Genomic DNA, 8,216 nt, shown 5'->3' with positions numbered 1-8,216 from the left:
TTTTAAAAATTCTTACTCTCGGTTCTCTAAAAAAGGCAGAAGGAATTCCATTTGTTGCGAAAATTTCCATGGGGGAATATGATTGGCAGATTGGCCACTTGTTTTATTCCGGCGTCTACAAATCGAATTTAGAAAACAATTTCTTAATTTCGTCCAATCTGACTTACACTATTCAGCTAAAATACAGAATATGTTCAATTATTATCTGCAGATAGACCATGGTCCAAATTTAGGGTAGAACAGTAGGACCAGGGGCACAATTCTAGAAGCGTAAATTTCAATAATATTTTTCCAATACAACGTTATATTTTACATTTATATAAATATAAGTTTATATTTATATATCACATGAAAAATTTATATTTTATTTAAGAACTTGTTATATTATTATTATTATTATTAATTTATAATATATAAGTAGAAACTAATAGGAACTTCATAATAAATAAAAAAAATACAAGGAAGGGGCGGATATCACTCCGTTCAGAATCTAAAAAAAATGAGAAAAATGGTAATTTTTACGCAATACCATTTTATGACAAAATTCAATTTTTTTTTTTGGCTGTTTCTCGAAAACTAAAAACTGTAGATACTTGAAATTTTAATATTGGCATCATGGTAAAAAGTTTGAAAGATTTTGACTTTTTTTGAGATTTAAATAATTATAGGCAGTTGAAATTGTTTTAGTTTTTTTTTTGAAATGTCAATAAAAAATATTTGGCTAGCCATAAGTTCTTGAAATCGTAATACAAAGTGTATCAAATGTGGTTCTCATTGCCTTAAAAAAAAAAATCAAAAATCGTAAGATATCTATTTTATATATATTTTAAAAATATCAAAACTAATTATATGTTTATATTTTATAAGCCAAAGCTAAATAAAACCATAAAACTAATATCTCATGTCCAGGAAATTAATTAATTAATATTATATTTTTTATAAAATAATTATAAAACTTAAATCTTGATACCAAAAATGGTCAAATTTGCAATTATAAATTAAAAATGGTCCAATATTCAAAATATGCAACTATAAATTTTAAATGTAGTATTGTAATGAAACGAATTTTTAACATTCTTTGCTATATTTGAATGTTAAAATGGTTATTAGTACATATATATTTATATATAATTTCTATATTATGAAGGTTTTTAATATTAATGCAAATTTAAAATTAAATACAATGCGTATACAATGATTCACCAGGGGCGCCATCAAACCTTAATAAGGCCCTTGGTCATTATATTAATAATAATGTAATAATTAATTTTTATATTTTAATATTACAGATTTTTGGCAACTGGTGAATCGTATAGATCATTAAGCTTTAGTTTTCGTTTGGGATTTAGCACCATTAGAGGAATTGTTGAGGAAGTTTGCCATATTATTTGGAAAATATTAAGTCCTATTTATATGCCTAAGCCCACTAAAGATGACTGGAAAAAGATTAGTGAGGAGTACAAACAGTTGTGGAATTTTTCCAATTGTCTTGGATCTCTTGATGGCAAGCATATCAATATTAGGTGTCCGATAAAAGGAGGATCAGCATATTATAACTATAAAAGGTGGAATTCAATAGTCCTACTTGCTTTGGTGGATGCTCATTATAGATTTATAACCATTGATGTAGGATCTTATGGTCGAAACTCAGATGGAAATGTATTCGCAAAATCTGTATTAGGAGATGCTATGGAGAATAAAAGGTTGGATGTACTCGATGATTTACCACTAGAAGAAAATGGAGAACCTATACCATACGTGATAGTTGCAGATGAAGCATTTCCCCTAAAATCATATATCATGAGACCGTATAGTAGAGTAGCTGTAACTGGAAATGAGAAGAACAAAATTTGTAATTATAGACTTTCGCGTGCACGGCGTGTCGTAGAGAATGCATTTGGAATACTTTCTGCTCGTCGTATTTAGAACAGTCATACAAGTACAGCCTAAATCTGTGGACAAAATGGTACTTGCTGCATGTTGCCTTCATAACATGCTGTGTCGTAGTCATGATTATTATTTAGATGATGTAAACGACGAAAGTGAATTGGGAGGTCTTGAAAATGTAGAGCCATTAAGAGGAAATAGTACACAACGTTCCTTCGAAATTCGTGATAAGTACAGAGATTATTTTTTATCACCCAATGGTGCAGTACCATGGCAGTATGAAATGGTCCGTTTTGCATCTTCTACTAAATGTATTAGCCCATGGAAATTATGGGATACATAATGCCTTCCATATAAAGTGATAAATGTTTCAACAAAATGTTCTATTAACAATTTTGCATCATCAGAATGTAAATCCAATAGTTTTTGAGAACATAAAATTCGCATGGAAACATGTAATGTTAAGACATGTTCATACACTTGAGGATGAACAACTCCAAGTAAAACAACAGGGCAGGTATATAACAACATTTGCTGAAGTCCAGTAGCTTTCCATTTTCCCAAGTTCCCAATATCTTGAGGACGCCGAGCAAAATCATTAGTAATATGACGTCTCAAATTTATCAAATTGTTGTTTAAGGTAACAATTTTACAGTGTTGTAAACGTACTATCGGGCATTCTGGTTTTCAGACTGGCTATTCAACCACATGTTTATAACTTTCTTAAATACGCCAATACAAACTAAGTGCATATAGTCAAATGGTATCTGCGATATTGGTTTAAAATTGGGAATATTTAAAAGAATAGGGATACCTTGATGATAATCATCATATTCTTGTCTTAAGAATCCATCATCAGTTTTTAAAATAATATTTTGAATTTCAGGGAAACATATACGATTGCTTAAAAATTCTCCTTCTTGACAACATTTCTAGTGACAACTAGTTATTTATTTAATAAGGTAACACATATAGCTATATATGTGAGCTACTCATTTATTATTATTGTAATTAAGTTTATCATTTTGATATACTTCCTAATGTAATGTATGAACATAAGACACAAACTAAAAATAATACAAACATAAACTAAAAACTACTATTAGTAAATAACACAATAATTTATACCAAATCATAATAACAGTTGGGTAAATATTATTTAAACTTAGAAAATAATAAATAATACCTAATAAATTATAGACATAATTTATGTATCTTTATTATTATATAAGCTATAGGTACTAGGTACACCATACTCCAGACAATGTATCAAAATCTGATATGTACAGTTCTGTCATGATTTCACAATTTTGATCTCTAGGTATGTAATTGTATATTCCAACTATATAATCTTTATTTTTTGGAATTTTAATTCGTTTGTAATATGTCAAATCTTTAGGGAGCATATTTTCATATAAATCTATAGACTGAGCTAGTTGTCGAAACGGAGATTTATGACTGCCAGGTGTCGAAACTGATTTCATTAAACAATTTTCTGACAATGGCTTACTCAAATCATTGACAACCACATCGTTATTAATAGGCTCATCAACAGTGAGCATAGCCTCATTGTCACATTCTAGGAACACAACGCTTTCAATATCATCGACCACTTTGGGTGAAAGGTTATTTTCATGTGCTGTAGTGGTCGAAGACTATGGGATTTTTAAAGACAGTTTTGTGAATGGACGGTACTTGGTGGGTTGGAGATGTTTGTGTTGTTTCTTTTTTTTCCCCAACTTTCTATTGCCTCAAAATGTTTATGGCTAGAAGTTTCTGAGATGTTTATTTTCCCATTTCCTTTAATATTACTCTGTTTAGACTTACTGTCAAAATTAAGCGCACGAGTGCATTTATTTTTTCTAATATTGTACTTCATTTGTTTGTGTATATTCATGACGCGCTCTCTCATACGTTTTAAAAACCGGCCGCATTTTAACTTACGGTCGCCTTCTAGTATGTCAATTTTTACCGTCTTAAACCAAGATTCAACGGTAGCATTACTCTGCAGGATTTCAATGCCATTGTTTACTTTACTATTCATAATAGGTGTCCACAATGCAAAGAAAGGTACACACTTCAATATGAATTCGTGTAAATATGATTCATCATGATATTTATTAATAATTATATTTTCACTATTTACGGAAAAATTTGAGACCTTAGATTTAACCTGTTCTTTTATCGACTGAAATCTACAAAACATTGTGGAATTACTCGTGTTAGATTCTCATAGAAATGTATAAATGTCCTCGGAGTAATCTTTGCCTTCGTCGTTCGATTCTTTTGGCAATTGGTATTTATCATTACATTTGGCTTTCATTGTACTAATGGAATTTTTGGTGTCTCCTGTACTATAAGGTGACAACAGTATTAGTGATCAATGCGGAGGACAAAACCGGAATATAAAAATGGCTTTAATTTGCAATTTTGTAGTTGGCTCAAATGACTATTTACCCACTGAAATACATCATAAGTTTCTAGTTTCAGGACACTCTTACTTAGCCTGTGATAGGGATTTTGGAGTGATTGAAAAAAAAAAAAGGTATCACTCTGAAATTTATGTACCAAATGACTGGATAAAAGTTATTGAAAGTGCTCGAAAAAAAAATCCGTTAAAGGTTATTCAGATGAGACAAGAAGATTTCAAATCTACTGTATTACTTGAAAAAGATATTATCAATAGAAAAGTTAATGCTGATGGAGAAGAAGTAGAATGGATGAAAATACAATGGTTGTACTTTGTAAAAGATAAACCTTACAAAATGTTTTTTAAATATTCTAATAATGAGTTTGTTGCATTTATTTCTGTCAATTTTTCCAAACGTTTGATGGCAAAACCAAAAGAATTAGAACAACTTTATCCCAATGGGCTGGCAATTAGTAATGAAAAATATAATGACCTCATGGAATTATTACAGTGTATTCCTCCAATACATCATGAATTCTATAAAAATCTAAAAAAAAAATAATATTGTTACTTTTTTAAAAATGTATTTTTAGACTATTATTAATTTGAACTTTTTTTATGTACTTGGTAATTCAAAAATATAAGTCATATTTTTATAAGTGTTTTTTAACTATTAATAAGTAATTTTTAAGAATGTTGTGATTTTACAGTTGTAATAAAACTATTAAAAGGCTGAATTGTTTTTTTTCATATTATAATATTAACAGAAGTTATTTTTATTTTTTAGTTATAATTTTTAAAGTTTTTGTTAACTATTAATAACTCATTTTTAAGAATATTGTGATTTTACAGTTGTAATAAAACTATTAAAAGGCTGAATTGTTTTTTTTTTCATATTATAATATTAACAGAAGTTATTTTTATTTTTTAATCATAATTTTTAAAGTTTTTGTTTACTATTAATAACTCATTTTTAAGAACGTTGTGATTTTACAGTTGTAATAAAAATATTAAAAGGTTGAATTGTTTTTTTTTGTTATAAGTCATATTTTTTAAAGTGATACTAAAATTAAGTTACTATTATTTAATTTTAAAAAATATTGTGATTTTATTTTAAAACAATAAAAAAATATACATTGTTTATTATTTATTAGATACCTATTTGTAATAACATATTATTTTGACAAAAGGTTCAAATTGGGTTATATTATTATAGATTGTAATTATTTTTATTACAATATCAGCTGGTCTAAGAACATGTTTTATGGTAAAATATAACTATGCATGAGCGCAAAAGTGGCCTATCCAACAACAATTTGGGGAATTTTGTATGTTTTGTTCCCAAATAACTCTTAGAATTATGTCTTAGGTGTATTAATATTTAATATGAAACAATAGTTAAATTTAATTCGTTTTTAAATATTGATTTTTTTAATCAAATTTTCAGAGAAATTGAAAACGTGTATTACTCACATTAACCATTTGATGGAATAGGCCACTATTGCGCTCAACCCCTCAAATTATATTCATCATCGTCTAAAAGTAATGTATTGCATGTAGGTATATAAAACAATATAGTTATGTACATCTTATGAGTTAATAATAGTATCTGTAAATTCAGTAGCATCCTCATTAACAGAAAGCATCGATTTTAGTACATTTTAGTAGATTAATTTTTTTTTTTTTAATTGACATGTAAAAAAACATTGTAACAGTCAAACATTTTTCTTTTATTTACTATTGTTATTATTTTATAAAGGATTATCAGTTATAATAATAAAGGTGCGATTTTTTTTTCTTTTATTTTCTAGCGTAATCTATATAAGTATTATCAGTTAATAAAGGTATAGTAATATTAAGTTAATTAATTACTAACCTCAATGTAATCGATAACATCTCAACTGGTTGTATACAATTTCTAAATTGCGTGTTTTCACGTTGAAGCTTACGCTTGAGTTTTTCATGTAGTACATCAAAAGAAGCACATGACATACGGAAATAATTAAAAAACTTATTTTCATCATTTCGTAAGTCATTAAATAATGTATAAAATAATCCAACTTCCTCTCTTCTAGCATTAATAGGATGTACCCAAAAAACACGATTTTTCTGTTGTCTTTTGCGGCGACGATTGTATAACCATAGTGCAATAATTTGTTTGTCGTTCATTATAACAACGCGCGACTTGAGTGTTCTTATAAAACTAAACCTGTGAAAAAGTATACTACCCTGCATATATCGTGTTTTACCGTACGGTTAAAACCGTGTAATGCGTAATGTAGCCATTGATCCGGTTTATGCCGTCCGGTTTTTTGCCGTACGGTCAAAACCGTGTAGTGTGAAACGAGCCTTATTGTGTCGCATTGTAATTCGCATACCTATAATAAATAATGTCCTGTATCTGAATACCTACATTTTATTTAAAGCCATATAGGTAATATTTATTATATTATATAGATAGTTAGGATGGAATTATCAAAATAAAAACCAAGATCTGTAGTTATACACCCAAAAACTCCATCTAATAATAATTAAATTTCACATTTTATACTTGTTGGCGCATAAGGTGACCACAATAATAGTGGACGAGCCTTGTCGCTATGTAAAGAAAGATTTAGTGGACTGTATGATAAATAAAAATATAATTAAATAAATAAGAATATAAAATGGTAAAATAAACTGCCTGGTTGGCATTATAATCAACAGATGGCTAATACAAATCAGTAATAATATTTATATAATATATAATTTGTACATACATATTATGTATAACAATGTGAATAAAATAGCACAAATGACCACTTGGTCCAATATAATTAATATATAAAAATTTAATAATCACAGCCAAGTTGGCTCCAATAGGAGAAATAAATATAACAATTGAATAATTAATACAAATGACCACTTGATCCAATACAATTACAATATATAATAATACTTTAATAAATCACAGCCAAGTTGAATCGAATAGGAGAAATAAATATAACAATTGAATAATTAATACAAATGACCACTTGGTCCAATACAATTACAATCTTGCCTTAAACAGCCTTTATAACAAGCAAATTATCAATGGCGCCTCAGATGGCCCTTGTACAAATAATATATTAACAATAAGGTAACTAAAATTACTAATATTAAATATTGAGCTGCAGCTCACACAAATACAAGGTATAATTCACTTACGTGGCCACATAGAACAAATGGTACTGAACACAAAACAGCTGGCAAAAACAAAGGAACCAGGTGCAATTCGCAAATGCTGGACCAACAGACACTAAATGTCAAAGTTGCTCTATTGTTGGTAAAGTGACAACCCTATGCTAACAATACAAAATTAATAAATATTCAAATTAGAGTTGCCGAACCATAATTACCAGACAATAGGAACAAGAAAACCAACGTTGATCACAGCCAACAAAACAATATAAAAAAAAACCATACACGAAGTTTCCATGCACGACCCAAAGAAAAAAGGCTGTTACATAATAATATAATATTAAATTTTTACGGGGTAATTACCACCAAGAAGGAAGACCTTACGACTTGTCCTAAGGACGGGCGATAAAGAAGAGAGCTAATTTTTAAAAGAAACATAACGAGAATAATGAATATGGTCAATAACTATGTAAGCACCACCGCCAGGGCCGATAACAACGAAGTGCTGCCAACACTAGTGCTACGCAACGGCAATAGGCACTCACAAATTATTGGCACCACTATACAGGCATAAAACAAAACAAAAAACTAATAAATACACGAAACACTACAATTATAGTATAATAGTTACCCCTAATAGGGTATGCCCCATAGGCGGGCATCATCAACAAACCTAGATTTAATACAATTAATCTTGAATTGATCAGGGACAGGGGGTTGGGTTAAGAAATATTGCTCGGCATGTTCGATGAACTCCTCA

Source organism: Diuraphis noxia, unplaced genomic scaffold, assembly GCF_037042655.1.
Source record: "Diuraphis noxia isolate RWA-SAM2 unplaced genomic scaffold, SU_Dnox_SAM2 contig0001, whole genome shotgun sequence".
NCBI lineage: Eukaryota > Metazoa > Arthropoda > Insecta > Hemiptera > Aphididae > Diuraphis > Diuraphis noxia.
The sequence above is the reverse complement of the archived record's forward strand: the minus strand, read 5'-3'. Positions refer to the sequence as shown.